General features: G+C 34.0%; 1 long non-coding RNA gene across 1 annotated transcript in view; it reads left to right on the forward strand.

The window, feature by feature from the left end:
- Positions 1 to 26887, forward strand: part of LOC141278606 (uncharacterized) — a 158346-nt gene that overhangs the window by 95315 nt on the left and 36144 nt on the right. The window contains exon 3 of the long non-coding RNA XR_012331570.1: positions 15430 to 15490. This is a non-coding gene — a long non-coding RNA (uncharacterized lncRNA). The remainder of the gene's footprint in view (positions 1 to 15429; positions 15491 to 26887) is intronic.

A 26887-nucleotide genomic window follows, 5' to 3' on the forward strand; every position in this document is an offset into this window, starting at 1 on the left:
GCACAACCACAAGTTAGTGGGGACGTTGAGGGTAATTTTATCTGAAATCAAAATTATTTTAAAGTATCAGTAATTGAGAGTACATGCATGAGGGTAAAGTCAGGTCATATGTGACTTTTCAAAAGTAGAATGTGCTATCTATAATTGAGAACAGACAGTGGAAAAAGATGTGGTGAAGAGAAAACCGAGGTGCACTTCCTTATATGCAGTTAGATACTTAAGTATGTTATAGAATGGATTGCCTCTGCCCTTCTGGGATGACATTAATTAATAATTATTCTATTTTTTTATTCTTCAAACACTTTATAAATTACATGTGGAAATCACTTGAGTATATTCATTTCACTGCAGAGAAACATTCCTATCAAATAATTCACTGGCTAAAAGGAAATAATGAACAGGCTTTTCCAGTTCTGAGTGTCATGACCTTCCCAATAGTACTCCCAACATTGCCTCAGTCCTAGGATCAGGTCTTGACTGCACACCTTTGGCTGGTGTTCTGCTCACTTCCAAAGGCTTTACCGCTTACTTCTGGGAACGCAACTGGTAAAGTCAAGTGAACATTTGATATTGAGTCAAGGGACCCATCGTGGTGCTTACCATTAAGTAGAAAGCAATGTCTTGGCTATTTATGACTTTGTTCCTTAACTTTTCTAATAAAAACTTCCATTTTACTAAACAGAGATTCTTACAGCCCTTCATTGTCATGAAATCTGAAATTAGTTAACATATAAGGCACAGCTACTAAGTGACTGTGCCTTATATGTTAAGCAAGAAAGATGCCAGACTTACAAGATTGCCACACTTAATACGTCAGCCTCACTTGTATGTGAACCAGGAAATAAAATATCATGCATATTTATGGTAAATGCTCATTTTAAAGTCAAATTAATACAAGTAACAGTTTTACCTGTCTGCAACATTTTTAGCTACGCAATTTTATTAATTTTAAACTTGATATGATTTCTCTTCTCCAACATTTAATACAGTACTGGAACTGATTAAAAGTCCCATAGAAGGAGAGCATTGATGACATACACATAACATACACATCAGTTTATTTAAGGGCCTTGTAATCTGGTTTGTATACTTCCAGAGGGGATGATCTTGGTACCCAAAATTCTTAAACCAGCCGAAGCCTGAAAGAATCTGCTAATTACTTGTGGGCCAAATCTCTAGATCTGAGAAGGCCCAGATATCCGAAAGCAGCAAAAGAGGCATTTTTTAATTAGTTAGAAAAGACTTATATACTGAAAATTGCAAATATTTAGTTTCTGTGTTTTGGAAAAATAAAAATTGAAATGTATAATTCCATAGTCACTGCAAAAGTAATGGTTAAAAAACTCTAAGCCACTTAAAACACCAGTGTTACCACACACTTAAAAACAACTCTTTTCCCCAATGTGGAAGTGTTATACCAGCAAAGATAACCATACATGTATGAACTTCTTCATGCTCCTCAAGGTTGTATTAGAGATATTAGTCTTAAAGTCATCAACTGAATCAATTCACATAAATTGCTTAGCACCAGACCTATAACTTGAGAGTGCTCAATAAGTATTAATACTTTTCTATAGCTATTAAAGAGTTTTAACATGACTTTTAAGTATATGTATTAACTAGATAAGTAATGATGAAGCCTCATTTTACTTTATGGTCAATATTTTAAGAAATCTTGTTTATTTAAAACTTCTCATTTCAATTAAAATGTTTTTATCGCCTCCCCTCTGATAGAAAGATAATTAATGGTCATAATTTCTTAATGAGTCTTGGTGATCATAAGGGTAAAAATAATAAATGATTTAATTTTTGCATTAATTGTTTGAAGTCAGTTAATTTAAAAAAAGCCTTTGTTCTCCATTTATTCATTCTAATTTTCTTAAGAAACTCAGACAATATTGTCTGAAGACTCCTGAATGTTCTTCGTTTATATAATTTAATAACTGTGTTTTATGGTGTCTTTAAGCATATTTTTGTAGAAAAAATTCTTATTTTTCCTGAAAATAATAATCCCATTAGAAGCCTTCTCCTTTAAAACCCACATGGTCTCAATGGAGTATTTTGACTTCAAGAATATGCAAGTTATTACTTACTATTCTTACTCCCATCTAGGCTTTGTTTTTAAATTTCACATTGTGCTTGACATAGTTTTATATTTTTCTGACTTAAGATTAATTCTGTTAAAAGATAAACTGAGGCATATTAAACATTTTAAGCATTTATTTGAGTAAAAACTGATTTGAATCTGGCAGCACCAAACGGAAAGTGGTTAGAAGCTCTCAGAAGGGCTTTACTGACAGGAAATATGGGATAGACTTTTTACAGAGAAGACAGAGAAGCAAAGCCAGGAAATTATTTGATTGGCTATACCTTAATCAGTTGCCTAATTTGGGAAAGTTTGTTGGCTGTTTGTGATCGGTTGTCCTTAGGTTTCAATTTCTTATCCTTGAGGCATTTCAGGCTTAGGTTTTGGTTTGCTCACAAAGGCTACTAAGGCACTAAAGCCACCTCATCTAATGCCCTTCTTGTGTGATTTGTTTAACAATTTCAATCTACTTTTTATTGTCATGAGCTATTTATGTTTTCTGCTTTTTAATACCATTTGTGCTCATCATCACCACCCCCTCCACCTTGCCAACCACCATCATGCAAGTGTCAAGGAGGAAAATAAACTTTCCTATGCCCTTCTAGGTTCTTCTGGTTGGTCTAAGAATTAAATTAATGTGAGACATAATGTGAGACAGGTTAACAGGGTGAAATAAAAATTAGTTTTGTATGTACGGGAACCTCACAAACATGAGAAGTTCAAAGACAGAAAGGTAAAGTGAGGTATATATGCCATCTTGAGCTAAGGAATGGGATAGGTGCCTGGGCTTCCAAGGATAGGAAGGTCATTCACAGGACAATAAGAAGAACAGATGTTCAGTAATTAGATGTTTACTCTACCATATAGGTGAGGCCACTAAGATAAAATTTATCTTTGATGATAACTTTTTCTGGGAAAAATCCCCAATTTAAATTCTTCTCGTTAAGGGAGGGGTAGTAGTTTCTCTTGAGCCAGCAGGTCCTCAACTGCCATTAGCTCAAAATAATCCATGTGTCAAAGTGGTACATCTTGGGGAGATCTGTTCTGAACCCCTACAAAAGTAATACCTATAACCACAACATACCACACTGTTTCTTTTTATTCTTTTCTTTTCTTTTTTTTTTTTGTGGTACGCGGGCCTCTCACTGTTGTGGCCTCTCCCATTGTGGAGCACAGGCTCCGGACGCCCAGGCTCAGCGGCCATGGCTCACGGGTCCAGCCGCTCCGCGGCATGTGGGATCTTCCCGGACTGGGGCACGAACCCGTGTTCCCTGCATCGTCAGGCGGACTCTCAACCACTGCGCCACCAGGGAAGCCCCACACTGTTTCTTATAGCCTTTTTATTTATGTTTTTTAAAAACTTTCTGGTCTAAACAAATTTGAATCTTTCAAATAATTTGCTTCATGTAGTTTCTTCTCTTAAAGTTTCTCAAGGCCCATATCATCAAAGAGGCCCTGTAAAAGAAAGTATTTTTTTCTCACTAAAATTATGAAGAAAATTAAACAAAAGGTAGTATGGGGAAGATAACTTTATCCAGTTTTTGATTTTGTCCCAAGCTTCACATTTCAGCAGTAAAACTTCTGTTTGTATCCTCTGACAACACAAGAAAGGAAAATGTAGATGGAGGGACAGTGAGGGGGAATTCCTAAATGGCAGCAGTTAGTATCGTTTGAAATATAGAAAATGTTCAAGAAGAAAATAAAAAGGAAGCAAAACTGAAACATAAGACAACAGAAGATTTCAAAAATTGTAATTTAGCTCAGAGGTCAGCAAACTGTAGCTGGCGGGCCAAATCCAGGACCTATTTTTGTACATTCTACTTGCTAAGAATGTTTTTTACATTTGTACATGTTTGAAAAAACAAACATATTTTGTATGTGAAAACTGATGAATTAAAACTGTGTTGTCCATAATAAAATTTTATTGGAACACTGCCACATTCTTTAATTTATGTATTGTCTGGACTGTTTTCATACTGCAATAGCAGAGTCAAGCAGTTATAACAAAGACCATATGACATGCAGCACCTAAGGCATTTATTATCTAGCCCTTTAGAAAAGTCTGCTGACCCCTGATTCAGAACATTTCCCCAAGCTAATTTTCCTAGCTGATCAAATCATTGTTTATTGAATAGCATTCTGGGATTTCAAGTCCAAATAAACCAATAAGCAGCTAGTTTGTTCAGATTTTTCCAGGAGCATTTTCTTTAGAATAACACAAGGACAGTGCAAACAACCGTGAAAGCAGTTGCTTTGGTGTATTTGTTACTAAAATAATAAATAAATAAATAAATAAACTGCTTATTTTGAGATAACTCATATGCAGTTCTAAGACATAAAACAGAGAGATACCATGTATTATTTACCCAGTTACCACTTGAAAATAATAGTATGAAATCACAACCTAAATATTAACATGAATACACTTAAGGTACAGAATATTTCCATCACCATAAAGGATTCTTCATGTTGCCCTTTTATACCTACACCTGCTTGCCTCCCACTTCCACCCTCGCCTTAACCCCTTAACCACTAATCTGTTTTCCATTTCTATAGTTTTATCATTTAAAAGATTTGGAAATGGAATCATAAAGAATGTAAGCTTTGGGGATTGGCCTCTTTCATTCAGCATAATTCTCGGTTGTGGTGTGTGTCAATAGCTTGTTCCTCTTTATTGCTGAGTAGTACCCCATGGTATGGATTTATCAGTTTGTTTGACGACTTATCACTTGAAGAACATCTGGGTTGTTTCCAGTTTCAAGTTATTATGGAAAAAGCTGCTATAAACATTCATGTACAGGTTTTTGCATGAACATAAATTTTCATTTCTTTGGGATAAATGCCCAAGAGGAAAATTGCTGGGTCATGTGGTAAACAAATGTTTAGTTTTTGAAAGAATATGCCAAATAGTTTTTCAGAGTTGCTGCACCATTTTACATTCCCATCAACAATAATATGAATGATCCAATATCCTCACCAACGTTTAGTGTTGTCATTAAATTTTTAGTTTTAGCTCTTCTACTAGAAGTGTAGTAATATCTCATTGTGGTTTTAATTTGCATTTTCCTAATGGCTAATAATGTTCAACATCCTTTAATGTGCTTATTTATCTATATATCTTTTGGATGAAATGTCTCTTCTTTGTTTTGCCCATTTTCTATTTGGATTATTTGATTCTTTTACTGTTGAGTTATGAGAGTTCTTGATATTTACTAGATACTGGTTCTTTGTCAGATATGTGGTTTAAAAATATTTCCTTTCAATCTGTAACTTGTCTTTTCATACACTTAATTGGACCTTTTATGGAGCAAAAGATTTTAAATTTGATGAGGACCAATCTATCCATTTTTCTTTATGGATTATGATTTTGCTGTCAATTCTAGGAACTCTGCCTAGCTCCAGATCCCAAAGAATGTGTTCTATGTTATTTTCTAGAAGTTTTGTAGTTTTATGTTTACATTTAAGTTAATTTTTTGAGTTGATTTTTAGTTGTTTTTAATTAATTAAAATAATAAAAAGAATAAAAAAGAATAAATTACTAAATAAAATACATAAATTGAGTTTTAAAATTTTGAGTTAATGTAAGATACATATCAAAGTATTCTCTTTCTTTTTTTTTTTTTTTGATTGGTAGATGTTTAATTACTCCAGTATCATTTGTTGAAAAGTTTATCTTTCCTCCATCGAGTTGTTTTTGCATCTTTGTCAAAAATCAATTAGGCATGTATATATGGGTTTATTTCTATATTCCCTGTTCTGTTTCATCGATCGATGTGTCTATTTCTTTGCCAATGCCACACAGTTTTTTTTTTTTTGAGCCACACAGTTTTGATTATGATCAAACAGTAATCTAATATTGTATTTATTATTAATATATTATTATGTAGATATATAACCTTATACCTAATGTTAGTATATTAAGTAATATACTATTATATAATGAGTCTTGAAATTGGATAATTCCTACCAATATTTTTTTTTCCAACATTGTTTTAGGTATTCTAGTTCCTTTGCAATTCCATATGAAGTTTGGAATAATATTATCTGTCTCTACAAAAAAAATCTTGCTGGAATTTTGATAGGAATTGTGTTAAACCTATATATCAATTTGGGAAGAATTAACATCTCATCTATATTGAGACTTGCAATCTGTGAACATATGTTTCTCCAAATCTCTTAGGTTTCTTTCATCAGCATCTTTATAATCTTCAGCATACAAGTTTTGTACATTTATTTTAGATCTATACCTAAGTATATCATTTTGAGTGATTTTCATTAGTACTGTATTTGTATCTTTCATTTTCTTTTTCCTTTTTTTTAAATATACTTTGTTACCCTAGCTAGGAAAGAACTTACAGCACTAAGTTGAATAAGAATAGTGAGAGTGATTATTGCTTATTGCTGATTTTAGGGAACAGCATTTAGTCTTTCCCATTAAGTGTAATGTTGACTATAGGGTTTTTTGGTAGAAGATCTTTATCAAATTGAGGACATGCCCTTTATTCCTAATTGTAAGATTGTTTTCAATCAGGAATGGAGGCTGGATTTTTTTCAAATTCTTCTTTAGTATCCATTCATATTTTCATGTGATTTTTTGTTTCTTTAGCCTGTTAATATGATGGATTATATTGATTTTGGAATATTGAACTAGACTTGCATCCCTGGAATATATCTCAACTGTCGTAGTGTATAATTCCTTTTATATATTGCTGAATTTTATCTGCTAATATTTTTTTAAGAATTTTTAAGTCCATTTTCTTAAGGGATATTGGTCTATACTTCTTTTTTCTACTGTCTCTCTCTGGGTTTATTATCAAAAAGATATTAGTTTTATAAAATAAATTAGGAATTGTTCCCTTTTCTATTCTCTAAAAAAAAAGTATAATTTGCATTAAATCTGTTTAAATATTTGTTAGAATTATTCAATGTAACTGTCTAAGCCTGGAGATTTCTTTTTGAGGGAGTTTTTAAATTATAAAGTCAATTTTTAAAAATAGCAATAGGGCTATTCAAATGATCTAATTTATATCGGGTGAGTTGTGGTAATTTGTGTTTTTGAAGAAATGGTCCATTTTATCTAACTTGTCTAGGTTCTGTGTTTAGTGTTTGTAGCTTTCCATTATTGTTTTTTGTCTGCAAGGGTCTATAGTGACATATCCCGTTTCATTACAGAAATTGGTAATTTGTGCCTTCTCTCTTTTTTATTTGCCAGTCTTGCAAGAGATTTGCCAAGTTATCTTCTGTTATATTTCCCTTATTGGTTTCTAGTTTGATTCCATTTTGTTCAGAAAACACACTCTGTATGATTCCACTTACTTCTAATTTGTGCACATTTGCTTTATGGACCAGGATATGGCCTATCTTGGAATATGTTTTGGGGCACTTGAAAAGAATGTATATTCTGCTATTGTTGGATCGTATGCTGTAAAAATGTCAGTTAGATCCTGTTGGTTGATGATGATGACTCTATATCTGTGCTAATTTTCTGTGTAGTTATTCTATCAATTGTTGAGAGAGGTGCATTGAAGTTTACAACTATAACCATGGATTTGTCTGTTTTTCTTGTCTATTACCAGTTTTCACACTATACAGTTAACAGCTCTTTTGCTTGGTGTATACACATTCAGGGTTGTTATGCCTTCTAGTTGGACTGTCTTTTTTATTTTTTAATCATTTTATGATGTTTGTCTCTGAGAATTTGCTTTGAAATCTCTTTTATTTGATATTAATATCACTTTCTTTGATTAATGTTTGCATGATATATGTAGTTTCCATCATTCTACTTTCAACCTGTGTATATTATTGTGTTTGAATTGAGTTCCTTGTAGAGAGCATATAATTGAGACATGATTTTTTTTTTTTTTTTTTTTTGCATTACGCGGGCCTCTCACAGCTGTGGCCTCTCCCGTTGCGGAGCACAGGCTCCGGACGCGCAGGCTCAGCGGCCATGGCTCACGGGCCTAGCTGCTCCGTGGTATGTGGGATCTTCCTGGACCGGGGCACGAACCCGTGTCCCCTGCATTGGCAGGCAGACTCTCAACCACTGCGCCACCAGGGAAGCCCGAGCCATGATTTTGTTTTTCACTCTACTGTGCAGGTCTCTGCACTTTAATTAGTATATTCAGACAATTTACATTTAATTTAGTTATTGATATGTTATGGTTTAAGTCTGCCATTTTATTCTTTGTTTTCTGTATTTTCTCTCTGTTTTTCATTTCTCCTACCTTGCTGTGGGTTACTTGAACAATTTTTAGAATTTTGACTTACCTAGTATTTTTCAGTGTAGTTTTTTTTTAGTAGTTGCTTTATATATTAAATTATATATACTGATGTCTTCATTTTGCCAATTCAGGTGAAGTATGTAAACTTTACCTCCTTTTTTTGTACCTTTATCCTTATCCATTTATGATATAATTTTCTTAAATATTTCCTCTACATAAATTTAGAACTGCATCAGATAGTGCTAAATTTTTATTTTCACCATCAACCATAATTTAGAGAACTCCAGAGAAGGAAAGTCTATTATTTTTACTCATTTTATCCTACTGAATTCTTTCTTCTTTTCTGAAGTTGTTCCAAGGTTCTTCTTTTATCATTTCCTTTCTGTTTAGACAACTTCCTTAGCCATTCTTTTAGGGTAGGTTTACTGTTGAAAATTATCTTAGTGTCTGTCAGATACTGTTTTGATTTCCCCTTCATTCCTGGAGGATATTTTCCATAGATATCGGATCCTGGGTTAACAGTGCTTTTCTTTCAGCCTTTAAAAATGTTGTGCCCCTTCCTTCTGGCCACCATAGTTTCTGATGAGACACTCACTTGTCAGAATTGTTTTTCCCCTATAGGTAAGGTTATGTTTTTCTCTTGTTGCTCTCAAGATTTTTTTCTTTAGTTTTCAGAAGTTTGACTAAGATGTGTTTTGGTGTGGATTTCTTTGGGTATTTCCTGCTTGTGGTTTGCTTAACTTCTTGAATCTGTATGCCTTCTGCTAAATTTGGAGAGTTTCCAGTCATTATTTCTTTGAGCATGTTTTATAACTTGCCCTTTTTATCCTTTCTTTCTGGGATTCCAGTGGCATAAATATTTTATCTTTTCTTATAGTTCAATAGTGCATAAGTCTCCATTACCTTATTATTTTTTAAGCATATTTTCTTTGTGTGGTTCAGTTTGGGTAATTTCTATTGTTCTAGCTTTCAGTTCACTGATTCTTTCCTTTGCCCCCTCCATTTTTTTTTATTAGTTATTGTATTTTCTACTTATAAAATTTCCATCTGGTTATTTTTTATATCTTCTATTTCTTTGCTAAGACTTTTAATTTTTTTAAATTTATTTCAACCATGTTCATAATTACTCATTGAAGCACTTTTGTGATGGCTGCTTTAAAATCTTTGTGAGGTAACTGTGATATCTCTATCATCTTGGTGTTCACATGCATTGATTGTCTTTTTACATTAAGTTTGAGATCTTCTTGCTTCTCTGCATGAAAAATTATTCTCAGTTGAAACCTGGACATTTGGGTATTATGTTATGAGACTCTGGATCTTATTTAAACCTTCTGGTTTAGCTAGCTTCCTCTGACACTAATCCAGCAGGAAAAGGGGGAGTACAGCCTTGTCACTGCCAGGTGTATGTAGATGTACAGGCTTCCCCCTTGTGGCCACCACTGACACCTGACTGGGAGGGCTCCTTGTTACTGCAAGGAAGGGCTCAGAGTTCCTCTTCCCCAGCAGGCCTCCACTGATACCTTCCCGGCTGGGAGGGGTTGGAGTGGTTTGCTACTGCTCCCTTCATGGCCTTTGCTGGTTTACAGGTTGAGGGATAATGGGGTTGTCTTATGACTACTGGGAAGTTTCTAATGTCCTGACTCTCCACTAGGCCTCCTTTGTCTGACACCACTTTAGTGGGAGGAAGAAGCTTGCCTCATTACTTTTGGGTTGGAGTGGGTGTTCAGCTTCGCCATGAAGTTTCCACTGAAGATGCATTTGGGAAGGAGGGCCCTTGTTATCCCCTGACAAGGACGAAAGAACCAATTTCCTACTCAGACTTTCCTACACTGCCCTGGGGCTGGGGAGAGCAGGTTGGGGCATTTTGTTCTAGCCTAGCAAGGGTGGCACTAGGCTCCCCACTCTGTCTTTGCAGGTATGTGGTGCGTGTTTGTGTGGTGTTGACTGGAGCAAAGTGTTACTGTCCCCGTGTTTTCCATCTTTCTAGCCTGCTGCTTTCCTGGTGTTTGGCTACTTCTTCAGATCCAAGTTTTGGATATATGAGGCAAAATTAAAATGCAGGGAACTCACCACCATGTTGTTCCTTGGGTCCTAGAGTCCCTAATTGGACTGTCTTCTCTCCATCTTTCAGAGTCTCCTTACCTTTGTTTTATATACAATGTCCAGGTTTTTTTCATTGTACTTAGCAGGAAGATTTAGGAAAAACTACATCTACTCCATCTCCCTGGAAGTGAACATCTGCCATGTCCATTTTTTGTTTTTAATTGGCAAGGCAATATATAATTTTCAAATTAGGTTCTTTAAGTAATCAAACAGAACTATGAAAAGCTTATAATTGTATTTTGTATTAAAAAGAGAAAATTTAAAATAGCAAAATGACAGAAAGCGTCTCTATCTGTAAGCTATTTTTTATATCCATTTCACTTCCACTTTCTAATTCCTATCACTTTGTTTCTTGACTAGCAATAAATGCTCGTTTAGGACCTACAACCCTTCTCTTTAGATGTGAGCTTTTCTCACTTAAAAGTTCTTACTGAATGAGTCCCACATGGGAGCATGTCCATTTGATTCATTGCTGTTCCCCTATGTCTACCAGAAGGCCTGGCCACATACTACTACTTAATAATATCTACTGAATAAGTGAATGAGAACTCAAAATTTAATTTTTTTCTTTCTGTGAGAGCTTATCTACTTTCCTCTTACTGTGCTGAAGCATGGGGCATATGTGTGTGCCATGCTCAATTCTCCACCAAGCACTAAGGCTTAGGACATTAGCAAAATTTGTCCAGAGTTTTGCAATCAAGAAAAAAAGCATTTTTAATTTCAGTACATATGTAAGTTTTGTTTTATGGTTTACAATTGTTTGTATTCTGAATTACAAATGGAGAGGACACCAGGATGTTTCCCACGCATGTGTGTGTACACATTCACTTCTACCATTCCTCAAGAAAGCGACCCAAGGACCATGACTCAAAAAAGACTGTAGACCTTTTCCAGGATATTTCCTTGGTCCCTGATTTTTTTTTTTTTTTGATGGTTTTCTTTTATTAAGCAAGTCATGGTTTGATTATTTTTTTGAATTTTTGTCAGGTATTGTGCAGTGTGTGTGTGTGTGTGTGTGTGTGTGTGTGTGTGTATACATGGAGGAGGGATAACATTAGTCCATAATTTTGTAAGGCACTGAATATAATTGAAAAACTTTTGGTAACATAGTTATAAAGATTCCCTCATTGTTGAAAAATTGAAACATTTTTAAATGCAGATAGGAGAACATGATTCTTTTTAGTACTACTGAGTATATTTGGCTTAAATACTTATAAGACTTGCTTTACCGCTTGGCTTTAGATTCTGCTTAAGGAAATGGTGAAAGATTTAACTCACTGTACTTTTGTTAGAAGGTATGGAAATGTTTGTCCACTGGAACTTTCGTCGTCTGCTAGAATGGCAATTCATTCAGCAGAGGGAACCATTTCATTTTAATGCCTAAGAGCTGTTGATATATTTCCTGCATCTTTCAAAGGCATCTTTCATGCCACACAGGAAAACTGTAGCTTGTGAAGGAACAGAAAGATCACTTCTTACATGAGTCAATCTCAGCAAAGTTGCACAGCAGCTGTGCTAGGTACTGATGAGGATTACCACAGGACCCAGTTGCAGGGGTTTGTGTGGTTGAGGAGACAGCTGGCTCCCTCAGGGGACCACTTTGAAGGAGATTGCAGCAATAATGCATCCCCACTGTTGCTAGTGGATATTGTGGCCATGTAGTACAAAACTGGTGCCAGATAAAATCAGAAAGTAATAAAAAGCAAGACGAAACTCAGAGATTTTAAATCTTAATGTGAGGAACTAAAACAAATGTCCTGGGCTTGTTGCATTCACTCATAAGGAAAAGGAGACAGAGGAAGGGATGCCTTTAAACTCAGAAAACTTACAGAGACTTCAGTCTTTTCATTTGAGAACCATTTGGGTGTGTTGTGAAATAAAGTTGCAGAGTAGGCATGTTCAGACCTTTATTTGCTACATTTAGTAGGAAAGATTCTCCGCCCCCCCGCCCCCTCCCCCTTTAACTACAAGAAGCCAGAGTTTTCCGTGCAAACTGAAGCAGGCATTGCAAGAATCAGATTCACTTTGGACGACTCTTCACATTCCAAGTCATCATTGCATTAGGCAGCACAATTCCATCTCTGGTTGATGGGCAGAAAAAGTGGGCAGCTTGCCAGGTAGACGTTTCCATGACTCCCAGCCCCCAAAGGTGATGCGTTTTTCAGCTAATTCAATGAAGAGTGGGCTGAACTTTGGGTCTAAACGAGACAATAGCTGCCTTCGCAGTATCAGCAGAATGGGTGATGGGAACGCACTCTACATTTGGCAGAGAATCATGTGACCTTACGACTGAGATTTTGTGATGGTGCCAACGGAGACTTGGAAAGCAGCAACCGTCCTGACTTTTTTCTTCTTTTTTAGCATGGCTCAGAAAATGGTGGATCTTAGTACTTGACTTTAGCCAGACTCAGCAAGAGACTGAGCTTTGCAGCACAACTTCGCCTTTATTCTGGGTTTTTGGCAGGCCACCAGGAGGCTGTCCCTTTCACGCCTGATAAATTCTGCTGCTTATCTCTAAATAGGGGGGGAAAAAAAAGAAAGAACATATAAACAGAATATTGAGGCATAACAAGTGAATCCTAAAATTGTATGTGCTTTTTGTTTTTTGCTTTTTCTTACTGCTGATTTTTTTTTTTTAATGTTAATACCCTTTCTGCTTGCTGAAGAATCCAAGTAGTTTTGTTTTGTTGTTGTTGTTGTTGGTTTATAATGAACAGGCATTTGAACTGGGCAAACAGGACGACAGCAGCAGTGAGCATGAGATCATTGCTGCAGTGTAGCAAACTGGCACCCTGCCTTCTCACCCTTTTGGTTCAGGAGACAAACGTGTGCAATCCTCATTTCTAAAGTCAGCACAGCCTGGAAGGATTCCTGGTCTCTCCCACCTTCTACCATTCTGCTGCCAGGGACGGCAAGGATTGGTGCAGCTTCTGCGCAGTGCTTTGTGCCTGGAATACCGAGAAGGAAGAAAAAGAAGACAAGCACCCTGGTCCTTTTTTCCAAGAAATAACAGGATCCATGAAGAAAAAAAAATCTGAGTTTGTCTTACTCCATGCAACAGTGCTGAAAAAAAAAAAAAAAGAGAGAGAGAGAGACGCTACTGCTCAAAAACAAAAACAAACAAACAAAAATCCAAACCAAAACAAACAAAAAAAAAAAAAAAGCAAACATTGGCTTGTATAACTACAGAGACATCGCGCTTTGTAAAGCAGCTTTGTAAGGCAGCATAAGCAAATGAGCCTTCTTTATATGTATATTTCAAAAATATGGCATAATAAGCAATATATTGCACTTGGTGAAATCGCACCTTTCATATCAGGTATAACTTTTTTTGTTGTTTCTTTTTAAGTCTACTGTTATATAAAAGGGGATACTTGAACTTTCAGTTTACTCTTTTATAGCTCATCACCCACCTTACTCTTATTAACTTTTTCCTTTTGCTCTCTTGCTCTAATCCTGACTAGAATAGAAACTTTAGTAAAAATAGAAAAATCTCTATGAAAAAGACAATACCTGTTTTTATTTTTGTTATACATAGAAGTTTTGAAAAAACATTAACATGTTATCTGTGCTTTTTGTGTACAGTATTAGTTTTTGCTGTCTAAGAAGAGTGAGTGTTTAGCCCTAGTTGGTAAAGAAACTAAATCTTTCATGTGCTGTGACTCATAATTTGAAATGTGAGAGAAGAAACTTTTTGAACTTCTAGAAAAGGGTTGTATTAGAATATGTATTAAACTTCTCTGATAACTGAAATTTAGTTTAGGGGAAGTTATATTTAAATTACTCACCAGGATTTCAGTATACCAGAAAAAAGGGATGAAAAGATCATTTTCTCAGTTGCTAAGTAGAAAAAAGCTTTTTCCACAATAATACTGACTTTTAAAATATATTTTAAAGAAGAATTTGTCTTACAGCTGTTACTGAGAGCGTTGGAAAAATCCATTAAGTATTTTAGTGGAGAAAGTACATATAAACTTATATGTTTAAAGCAATGTTTTGGCTTAGCAGATAAATGCATTGCATTCTAATTATTTTGTCTGTTTGTAGAAGTAAATTGCTAAGCAGTTTAAGCATTTTATTATAAAAACCCAGTTTTGCCTGGTTCAGTGGGAAAGGATTAACTGATGTATTGCACCTATTTTAATTTTTATTAAAACTGTTTCTAAACACGTTTAAAAATTGTTAAAGAGAGAAAATGCTTTTGAAATATACAGCTTATATAAATAAAGCCTATAATTTGCATGTTAAGAATTGATACTATATTTTCCATGAAAAGAATAAACTTTAAGCAAACTGTTGTGCTTTAAAATCGTATTTTATTATAATAAAAATATATAGGGTATACAGTGAAAAATACTATAGAACCGATGAATTCTACCTTCTTATTTGTTATTCTACAAAGAATTGTGGGAAATTACAAATACCCTATATACTGATAACATTCAAGTAAAACGTTTTATTAAGTTTATTGGTGATTGTTCACTAATTATTTAAAAAGTAGCTCTTGTTCCTTTATGCTGCCTCAGCTAATGGAACATCAACTTTCACAGGCTTAATTAACATTTATAAACCTGTTTTCATGTTTCAAGATCCTTTAGTTGAAAAACATTATTTTAAATGTTATTTTTAGGAGCCATTAATCTCTACACTCTTAATTATCTTATTAAGCTCCATGCCAAATCCAAATCTCTTTTCAGCTTTCACTAGTTCATTGTGCAAAACCTAGTCCCTTCTTTAACAGCCATGCCTCCTTTCACTTTCAAAACTGTTACTGTGAAAACACCACCAACCAAAATGAACGCATAAATGCAAACTATGAAACCACATTATATGTCATATGAGTAGCCTTGGGTGGGGCTCCATGAGTCTTCCAAGCCTTTAAAAAAAATACATTAAAAGGTTTTGCCCATTTTGATATTGTGTTTTCTTCTCGATCGTCTACCTTCATTCCCACCATCCACCCAGATGCTCCTCCTAAACAGCAGTTGTCTGATATTTCTCCCTTTGTGGTTGTTTTAGGGAAAAACTTAAAATGGATATGAGAAGTGAAGAAAGTGATCATAGGAGAAAATCATCTCAGGTAAAAATAAAAAGCAAAAGAGCAATTAATGTTTAAATCTTTTAAAGAAAAAATAATTTTGACTGTGTTTAGTTATAAGAATTTGTTTCATACTCTTTATGGATCTAGCTGTTGGAACTGTCACTGATGGTTTAAGGATTTATAATATTACCTACTTTTGTGAAAAATTTTTCTCTCAGTTTGTGATCAATGTACAGTTCGGTTCCCTCTGAATATAGATCTATATATCCATTCCTATAACATAGGTGAAATACAGTTGAATAGAAAGTAATTTAGGAAAAAGAAAAATTATATTTTGTCATTTGTCATACTATAAAAAAGGAAGTGAAATCTAGGGAAAGAGAATAAAGTCATGCTTTTTCTTTTTTATGATCTAATAAGAGAATGAAACCAAAATATACATTCTTATAGTTAAGATGAAATGCAGAACAAATATTGCCTTTTATTTCATGTCTAAATTTATGAATATATGTTGAAATATTTTTACTACATTTGAATTCATGATTATTGACTTTTTTTACTGTAGTTTTTAATAAGTATGGGAATAGTTAGAAAACATAATAGTAAAAATTATATAGACCACATTATCTATAGTTTATAAAAAACATTTTATTTATTTCAAAACATGCAAAAACACTAATTAATTTTTATGTAGTAATATTAGTTTTCACAATGAAGATATAATTAAAAATGCTAAATATTGTGGATATGTGTGAAACGATTAATAATGTACAACTTTTAATTTTGTTGCCCTTGAGCCTGGAATCTTAAAAAACGTGTACGTGACTGGCTTTATGTTTACTCTTTGTGTGTTTGCTTATTGTCTGGTGGTTTAAAATTTTTTTTTTAATAACAATTTATTTTGCCCAACCTGTTGACCAGATGAGAGTTGTATGCAGCCATATAGTATGTTTTGAGTATATCTTTTTTGAACAATAAGTTTAAATATATTGTGTTTAAGAAACAAGATATCCTCTTTTAGGCAATAGACCTGGAGTTTAAATGTTAGCGCGTGGTGGTAGTAATAATGCTATTAATGTGTCATTAATTTTTGTTTTCTGATATTAATTTCTCCAAATATTGTTCATTTCAGTATTATTCCAACTACAGACACATATGTATATTTAAGAATTTAAATAACTTCCTGTGTTCTTTGCCTAATCAATAAAATCTTACTTGTTTTATGAGAAAGTTATATTACCAATTCCTTGAAACCACTAACTGAGGTTTTATAAGAGTTAAAACAAGCAGTCTAACTCTTACACAATTAGCTTAATAGTTAATTTGGTCTTAATTATAGGCTTATAATACTATATTCATGCCTCAAAATTACGTAATTCATACATGCATGTATGGATTCTTTTTTATTTTCTTTTAAAATTCATCATTAATTAGAATAGTCTAATTCCAAAATATTCAACCTGAAAACAAAAGTAATCTGTGAAAACTCTTTCACTATACTATTTTTAAAATTCTCATGTATATAACCTGTATTTAGTGTAGAATATTTATGAAGCCCTTTAAGTGGGAATATGCATACTTAGAGAATTTCAGCATTTAAATACTTATGCTAAGGGATTGATATTATTATTTTGGTCTCCTAACTTCATCATACATTTACAACAAATTCTGCATTATGAGGGAGCCCATGTGAGACGTTGCCCATTGGCATAAACCCGTAGATCCGATCTTGTGGTGAAGTGGACCGCACAAGCTCGCTTCTATGGGTCTGTGTCAGTGTGGTAATCTGACAAAATGCTATACACAATGCAGTTAAATAATATTTCAATCAAACTCCTGTTAAACTCTAGTTGTTTACTTTTGAAGTGACTATATTTTCCTTTGGTTTTCATGTATATATATAGATATATATATAAATCCTCACCTGTCTTACGAGGCAGGCTTCAGTTGTTGACCACTTGGAAGGGCTCATAGCACAGCCATTGAAGTTTAAATCCAAGTATATTAAATTGCTTAAGAAATTTGAATTTTTTATAGCAAGGTTTGCACCAAGCTCTGAATAGATCCTGTTCAGAAACTTCTGTTCACATTCCAGTGGTTAGTGCAATTCATCAACTTTAATAAGAAAATTAAAGGCTATAACTGGATTTTGTGTCCCTATTGAGCCTAGTTCTCTTTATAAATGAAGCTGAATGATACTGACTTTTAATATTATTAATTGCTGGTGGAATTACTCCATGAGAGATGTCAGAAGACATTTTATATGACCTATGCTGGAAACCCAAGAGGTTAGGGTAGTCCTAGTAGATACATATTAAGTTTATTGGTAAAATGTTAGAATATTATATCTACATCCTTGCCAAGTCCTTAGGTATATGGCTGCCATATTTGGAGGAGCTGACTGAAGATATGATAAGGAGTTTGAAGCAACATTGGAAGCTGTGTGCATCCGGGTTGAGGTAGTAGGTTGTATGGTTTAGAGTTACACCCTGGGAGTTAACTGTACAACCTTCTAGCTTTCCTTGGAGCACACTTGAGCCATCGAGGAATTCTTCATCATTTTAATCTAATCGAGCTAATTTCTGTGCAAGAAGGTTATGTGTCATGAGTATTTTAGATAATTAAAATTATCCTTTGTCCGTAAATATTAGATTATTATATTTGCATCTGCTTATAAACTCTGGCAAGATGGTATTTCTGATAGGTTGTTACTCTATGATTAAACATTTTTAAGAATTGGTGAGTAGTGACAAACTGCATTTATATTGCAGCTTTCATCATCCATAGATTCACAAAATTTGGCACTTAATTTTGCAAACTTGTCATTGGTCTTTCTATTTTTATTGGCTACTTAGACACTACAGTTAAAAAAAGAAGTCTGCTAGTGTCAATGACTTTCACAGCACATTGTCTGAGTCTTTCTTATGACACATCACTTTCTCCCTTATGTTATGGCTATCTATGTGCTTGTTTATTTTTTCCATACTAGACTGTAAGCCCCTTGAGGGCAAAGTCCATGCCTTATTTTTCATTGTATCCCCTGCAACGCCTTACACATAATAAGATCTATTTATTTATTGGATGAATGAATGGAGATCTCACCCTGTGATGAGTTTCTATGGAATATTTGAACGAATTACAACAGTGGTCATAAATCTGAGTTTTTTTTAATTTGTCCTAAAACTTACCTAAATTTAATTCACAGAATGCTGTGCAACAGCAACATACTTGACTTGTTTTTTGACTGTGTTGAGTATGTCTACTCATCATAGACATATGATTTAATTTCAGACTGCTTTTTCTCTAGAATAAAAATAATGGACCAAGTTCATTTTTATTAATAAGTTCATTACAGTTTATAATCTTACATTTTGATTATGTAGATTTCTTTTGACTTTTTAAAGTCCTTGATTTCCAGATGAATGATTTTCCTTTCAGCATGTCTTATAAATCAGCTTTTTGTATACTGTATACTTTCCTTATCTTTTACTTTTAATTTTTCTACAGCTATATCTGTTGAGTAAAACAGGAACAACTAAACCAGAAACGTATTAAGAAATTAATAACAAATAAGTATATGAAGTATAATTTGAGGATTACATTTTTGCTTGCAGGAAAGGCACCTACAATATTCTGTCTGTACAAAGCAGATTGGTCTCTTTGGAGTCCATTAGCTTCGTGCCAACTTTAATGGCAGTGAATGGTGTAATTTATATAGATTGTTTTTCAGTCACAGAATTAAATAGCTGTAGATATTATACCTTATTTAAACTCCCAGCATGAAACATTGAATACATAAGAAAAGGTTTTTAGATACAATTATATGTTAAGAACTATAAGATCCTGGCTATGTGGTGATGAGATTTCTATAGAACACTCTGGCATCCAGATGTCTCAGAATCTAGAATTTACCAACAATGGCAGTGAAGAAGGAACTTTCGAATTACCAAGGGGAAGAACACATGAGCCTTAGAAGGCTTGAATACCAGTGAGTTCAAGCAAAATTATTTGACTGCTATGCAGAAGTTATAAACTAGTAGTCTCTGAGAAAGAAAAGTCTTTTCAAGGACTAATCAAGAGATAATGAACAAGGGTCAGGTGACATAGACAAGAGAGTGAGAAAAAGAGGGTTAGAAGAAACAGACAACTGAGTGGTAAACAATTACATCTTATAAATAGTTTAGCCCTTGAGAGCCTAGTTTCCCTTGCATGTGTATGTGTGCATGTGTGTATCCCAATACTCTGTGTACAGATTTGGAGACCAAGTCATGTACACATTGAGGTCCAAATAAAATACTATTTCCAATAAATGCCTGTTTCCATACAGTGCAATAGAGTTAAATATATCGCAGAAGTCAACTATGATGTGCAGTTTAAGGATAATTTTATAAAAATACTATGACAGATGTATAGAATATCTAAAGTGAACTGGTATAAAAGAGTACCTGAAAAGTGACAAAGATGTAGCTATGATCCACTGTGTTAGTCTTGCAGAAATCATAACTCTGAAGGGCAGAGGATAAAATTAGCCTCAATGAAGAAAATAAAGAGAATACTATGTGGGAGAATTATGCTTTCATTAGTGATTAATAGTAAATTTTGCTCTTCCAGGTCCTTTATTTATGTGAAAAAAATGGCAAATGACAAATATATAAACTGACAAGATTATTTTTAAAGAAGCTAAGTTTCAGGACCACTGCTGGTGTCTATATCTAGAAATAGTTAAATTATGACTAAGAAACCATGGAGAAACTTTGTACATTTAGAAAGTTAGCATTCAACTGGAGAGCAACTATGTAGATGGAATAATTCCTTTAAGAATTTTAAGCGGTCAAGTTTTACTCTGTTCCAAGGTTTCCACATTTGGTAACAAAGGAAGTGTGAAAATTCAGGAAACAAACATCAGCAAATCATATTTTACTTAACTAATATCTCTTTTGGTATTTTGGGACACTAAACTTAGGTTCATAGTGGCTGATTGACCTTACATGCTTTGTGGAATGAGGCAGGAAGGAGTGAGAGTAGGAAGGAAGGAAGGAAAGAGGGAGAAAGGAAGGAAAAGAAGGAAAGGAAAGGAAAGGAAAACAAACTGCAAAGCAATTGATTGGACCTTACCAGAAAAGTCTAACTTAGTTCATAATAATAGCTCATAATATTATGAACTAAATTGGCCAAAGTAACTATGAGGGAATCAGATAAATCGCTTGGCAATTGGACTGAGTCTTCTTGAAAACAATCCAGCAGTTCATGAACTATGTTATTAGAATAAATGAGTCACTTTCTGTAAATAATCATTTTGTTTCTCTTATTCCCTATTACCAAACGCTGACTCATGAGCCTAGGTGATTCCCCAAATGATGTGATTCAGGATTCTGCCCCCCTGAGCATTATTTCACACCCATATCTAGTTTCTCTTCTCAGAATATAGGAATAACTCTTGAGGCCACTGATGTTGGCTATACCCACAACAGCCCCCTAAAAGACCCCTAGGGAACACCCATGAAAATCATTAAGTGAAGATTCTGACATAATCAAAAGAGCATTTATCTATCACTTGCTTACCAATTCCTGTCATCCACTACTACTTCCAAGCAAACCTGCTACCAGTTGATATCATGTTCTTCAAGATCCATGTATATCACCTCTTCATCCACAAAGCTTTTTCTCTTTCTCTAAAAGGGAATTTCTCCATTTTAAATCCTCCTAGCCCTTGCAGCTTTTATTCCCACAGGGTTTTCTCTAACTTCCATTAGTAGTGAATCCAAATGCCCCAAGGGAATGTGACCTGTGACTGACCTTTGTACCTCCTGCAGTATACATATAGTTTTTAACTATTGGATTGAGTTGAACTTTAAATCATTTATAGGCAATCGAACTTACACACATCTTAAACTATGCTTCAGCAGTAAAATCCTGTGTTATTCAAGACATTTCTATACTCTCCAGAATATATCATTATGGGATGAGGAGGGTTTTTTTTGTTTGTTTGTTTTTAACCCTGTCTTGATTAACAGACCAGCCTTGATTAAGCCTGTCATATGCCATTGAAGCTTATTTATGAAACTAACTAATCTCTATTATTTTTAATAAATCTAAGCCCCTTACATACAGAAATATGTATTTTCGAAACTCACAACTCTTACCATAGTGCTCAGCTTATAGGGTGAATTGAAGAACTCTCTGGTGAATAAATAGAATTTTTTTAGTGAAATAAAAACATTATGTGATACAGTGGAATAATTTTATATTTAAGTGGACTTCTTCCAACTTTTAAAATTTGGAATTTAAGAGAAATTAGGAACATCACTTTTAACTATTATGAAATCTGTTTGATGGTGGTTCTTAATTTTTAAGTTGGCGTTGTCTGTGTGTGCCTTCATTTGTAACCTCACTCTAGGCTATGCAGAATGTGTGAGTTAAATAAACTACCAATGTTTCTTCCCCACACCTATCTGATCCCTCTTAAATCCCAACTTTGTTACTTTTCACTGTGAACTCTTGGAGCACCTACTTGACTCCAATCATACTCAGCCTTGCATTTCCCCTTACTTTTTATATGTTTAAATAGCAAGTAATAAAGTTATATTGTAAGCCGTATAGTTCATGTATACTTTTACGTAGTAGGCACTTAAGGAGTACTTGATGGAAAGTAAAAATAAAATCTAGAATTATAAATGGTAAGAACCTTAGAAATCAATTGGCCCACTTTCCAGGTGACCAAACTGAGTCCCAGAATGTTTAATGATTTTGCAGGGGTCAATCCACTAGCTATGGACATAGCCCAGATTTCTATCCAGGCCAGTGATCTATCCAAGAAAACATATTTTATGTTTGCTATCGATGGATTTTTGAGTAGTAATTTTTGAGTAATTAATCTTAATTAATTAACTGATTGAAATGAGATAAGGTTTTACTACTGAAAGACTACAAATAACACTATCTTCAGATAAAAATATAAGTATATAATTAATATTGTTTAAAATCAACTCCATATCCATTTAATTCTTTCCTTTCAAGTACCAGTGCACTCTTATTCTTCTAGGCATAGAGAGGAATTTACCCTCCAGCTCCACTGTGATACTTCTCCTCCTTCCAGAATCATTCTTTCCTTCCAGAATCATCCTCTTCCAGACAGGAATTTACCCTCCAGTTCCACTGTGATACTTCTCCTTCCAGAATCATTCTCTAGAAGTATGGCCTAGCAGTTCGTGGTATATCTTAAGTGAAAAGGGAAGAACTATGAATTGGTTAACCTCTTAGCATTGTGTCGCTTAGGAGAATGGAAATTAATATGAAATGGTAGCCATAACTAAGTCTAGCTTTAGAGCTCAATTACCTATGCCCCCCATGAGATATGCAAGGTAACATGTTGTAAAACACCTTACCAGGGGTCATGAACTTAAATAACTTCGGAGTCTAGGCTGTGTAATAAGCCAGACTTAAAGACAGAGGAAGTGAATGAGGACTGTGGTAGACCAAAGAAACCACGCTTACTTTCAAGATATTCCAAAATGACTTCAGCAGTCACTCTAAATTTGGCCCCCAGAGTCAGCCAGTTCTCCATCTTTGGTATGAAGGTATCACACAGTAAAGCAAAGTTGCAGTAAAACTGTTTTTTTTCTGATGAGCCTAACCACATCTTCTCTTCTGGTTGAACTAGATAATTTGGAGTATCTTTGATACTTTCAGGTAATTCTAAGGAGTATAAAGAAAAGTAAATTATGGCACACTTACATGCTTATGCTGTTATTTCAAATAAACATGTATGATTCATGATAGTCTAAATATTTCCTTGAATGTAATTGACTAATGAAAAATATTCATTGGTCAAGCAACAACTACCAATTACAATATTATTTTGATGCTATTTTAATGAACAAAATGTAGTAGTAGAAATTGTAGTAGTCTTAGTAGTAGTATGTAGACTTTCATTTGCATCTAAATCTAGATGTAGAAAGCAATGAAATTCTTATACTTCTTATTTCTCAACTAATTAATGTTATAGATAAATGGGTAGATAGCATTTTCAAGTCAGAAAAGAATCAAAAAGTTAAATAGAGTGAACACAATTAAAGTTGAGTGTTCTTGTCTCCATATAAAGTCTTAGACACTCAGGCAACTGGGTAGACTTCAAGAGTAAAGTAATAATATTGCTGTTAGTTATATTTTGTGTTATAATTAAAAGACCAGTTATGCATAAATCTGGAATTAGATCAGGTTCCTGTTCATAAGTTTTTCAATATAATTTAATCCAATGAAAAATTTGGCAAATAGAAATGACACAATCATTTGTGAGTTTGAAAATGCTGAGTTTATAGTAATAAAGAAAACATGTGTTTGCAATTTTGCTATGCGTAGTAGAAGCCTTCTTATTTAATACAATTGGGATCAGTAGTTGAGTAAATTCACAAAGACTTTTAAAGCAACAGTTCTTAAAATTAATACATGCATACGGTACATATTTTGTTTAAATTTTAAAACTTGATTATACGTTTATTTGCCAGTATTTTTAATTTGGCAAATAAAAATGATACAATCAATTGTGAAAATGCTGAGTTTATAGTAATGAAGAAGGCATGTGTTTGCAGTTTTGCTCTGTGTAGTAGAAGCCTTCCTATTTAATACAATGGGGATCAGTAGTTGAGTAAATTCACAAAGACTTTTAACAAAACAGTTCTTAAAATTAATACATGCATACTGTGCATATTTTGTTTAAATTTTAAAACTTGATTATATGCTTATTTGCCAGTATTTGCCAGTATGTTTATGTAAGCCAAGACCTGTTTCTGAGTTTGGGTTGCTGATTATAGATCTTAGTCACCTTTTCTTTCTGTAAATCCCATAATGCATCATTTTTGATTTCTAATTTTGATTGCTTATATGTCTTTAAGTGCAAATCCAATACAAAGAAATCTGAAAGGAGATTCCTGTTTTTCTCTATGATTTTTTTCTAATGTTGTCTTACCTACATTTTATACTATAATAATTTTTAAAGTGACAATTTTATTGTCTTTCCAAAATTTTCAGGTTTAGAACACCTCTCATTCTTTTACACTCATATTTAAATTGGTTTAGATAATATTTAATTAAATTATACAATTTTATATTAAGCCAACGGACATAAACTGGTTTGGGAACAAACATAACTGACTGCCAACGGGCATAATCTGGTTTGGGAACAAACAAAACTGATTGCCAGCAAGCATACACATCTCTTGGTGGGATTAAAAATACTTGGGTGTTCTAGAACTTTCTGAGGTGATGGAAATGTTCTCTGCACTGTCCAAAACAATAGCCACTAGCCATATGTGGTTACTGTGACTGAAGAACTGAATTTTAAATTTAGTTAATTAAAATTTAAATAGCTACATGTGGCTAGTAGCTAGTATATTGGACAGTACAGCTCTAGAAAGTACTTTACTTGCTTTTAGCATGCTGATGGCATCTGTAGAAAATGTCAGATAATCTGTAAAGTGGTGAATGGTTAAGAGTACTTTCTCTGTAGTTGAATTAAGATTTAGGGGAAGAATGGCTTGGGAAACTCAAACTGGTTTGGAATTCATTTTTGTTTTGTTTTTAATTTGTTTGTTTATTTTGATCCTATTTGAGTATAGATTTAGTTCGATGGAATTTTAAAACTTTATTCAAAAAAAGCAGCCAAAACATTAGAAACTACAGAGGTTTGCAGTTTTTTTCTGAAGCATTCGATCAACACAAACCTAATTAGAAAGTAAAGACATTACTTCTCACATTGCCCTGCCATCCCCCCAAAAAAGTGTTCTTAATTTAGGATCCTAGATCCATAAGGAGCCATGGAATAAACTTGTTCAGTCTCTGTGCCCTTTGAAAATATTTATAATTCTTTAAAGGTATGCGGATGTGTTTATTTTACTGAGGAAAAAGTCCTAGCTCTTGTCAGATTATCATGGGAGTCCATGATTTCCTGAAAAAGTTAAGAATAACTTTGGTTATTTGTTTAATACTTTTTAAGGTGCCAGAAGTTGATTAATTAGTACATTCTAATAGAATTGTAAGCCTTCTCTTACAAATATTGTAAATCTATCTACCTATCCATCCATATATATGTTTCAAATTATATAGTTTATATATGTTATTAATATTGAAATTTTAATTAAACTTTGTACATATATAATTTATATGTAATTTAATTAATACTATATGTATAATTTAATTAATTAGCTAAACCTCTGGAATGTGGTTGAAAAAAGAGAGAGAATAGCTTCATTTCTTGGAAAGATTCAATAAAATTGAATAGCTAAAATCCCTGTCATATTAAATTTGAAATTTCAACTGTAAATTATTACAAAAAATCATAAAAATGTAGATTGAACCATCTCTGTTTCTTGTATCAGTACCTTTACGTGTTCTTGCTTAAGAATGGACTGGGTCCACTGAAATGGCACACCATGGGTACAATTTATGAAACCTGAAAACACCATTGCCAGTCCCATACTCAATGAAAGGAATTGTCTCACATGAAAATATTGGAAAAATTAGAAAATTATACTTTATATATATTTTTTAGAGAAGATGTTGGGGGTAGGAGTTTATTAATTTATTTTTGCTGTGTTGGGTCTTCATTTCTGTGCAAGGGCTTTCTCGAGTTGTGGCAAGCGGGGGCCACTCTTCATCGCGGTGCGCGGGCCTCTCACTGTCGCGGCCTCTTTTGTTGTGGAGCACAGGCTCCAGACGTGCAGGCTCAGTAGTTGTGGCTCACGGGCCTAGTTGCTCTGTGGCATATGGAATCCTCCCAGACCAGGGCTCAAACCCGTGTCCCCTGCATTAGCAGGCAGATTCTCAACCACTGTGCCACCAGGGAAGCCCTATACTTTATATGTTTTAAGAAAAATTAGGATATTTATGTTTTAATGTATATTTGTGCTTCCCTTTCTATTATTTTTGTTTAATACGTCAACTACTGAGCCCAAACCCATCAAGTAGGATGGCCTCTACTCTAATAGTATCAGTCCTCTTTTAAAAGTGAGAAAAGCCACAGTCAGGTTTATATAGTTCCCTACAATCACATAAATGGTAAATCCTAGCACTGGAACAAATGTGTCTTACATCAGAGGGGTTCATTTGAACTGTTTTGCTATAACGCTTCCAGTGACAGAGGCTTAGCAATTCGGGAACAGTTGGTCCCCACAGTAAAAGTTTGAAAGTAAGATTTGCTCTACTTAGAATGAAAATGCAGCTTCGCTAGTTAGCTGACCAGCCCTTTTTGTGCCTCCAGAGACTTCCTAGACCAGTGTTTCTTTCATTGAACAGCAAAAGTTCAATGGGCTCTTTTCCGTTTCTGATTTTTTAAAACATAGAATAACATGAGGTTGTCGGACCTACCTAAGAATAACAAATATATTTACTTCTAACTGGGAATTTACCAGCTCAGTGTGGTAAACAGTTTATTTAATGATA

The sequence above is a fragment of the Tursiops truncatus genome, chromosome 4 (assembly GCF_011762595.2).
Source record: "Tursiops truncatus isolate mTurTru1 chromosome 4, mTurTru1.mat.Y, whole genome shotgun sequence".
NCBI classification, from domain to species: domain Eukaryota; kingdom Metazoa; phylum Chordata; class Mammalia; order Artiodactyla; family Delphinidae; genus Tursiops; species Tursiops truncatus.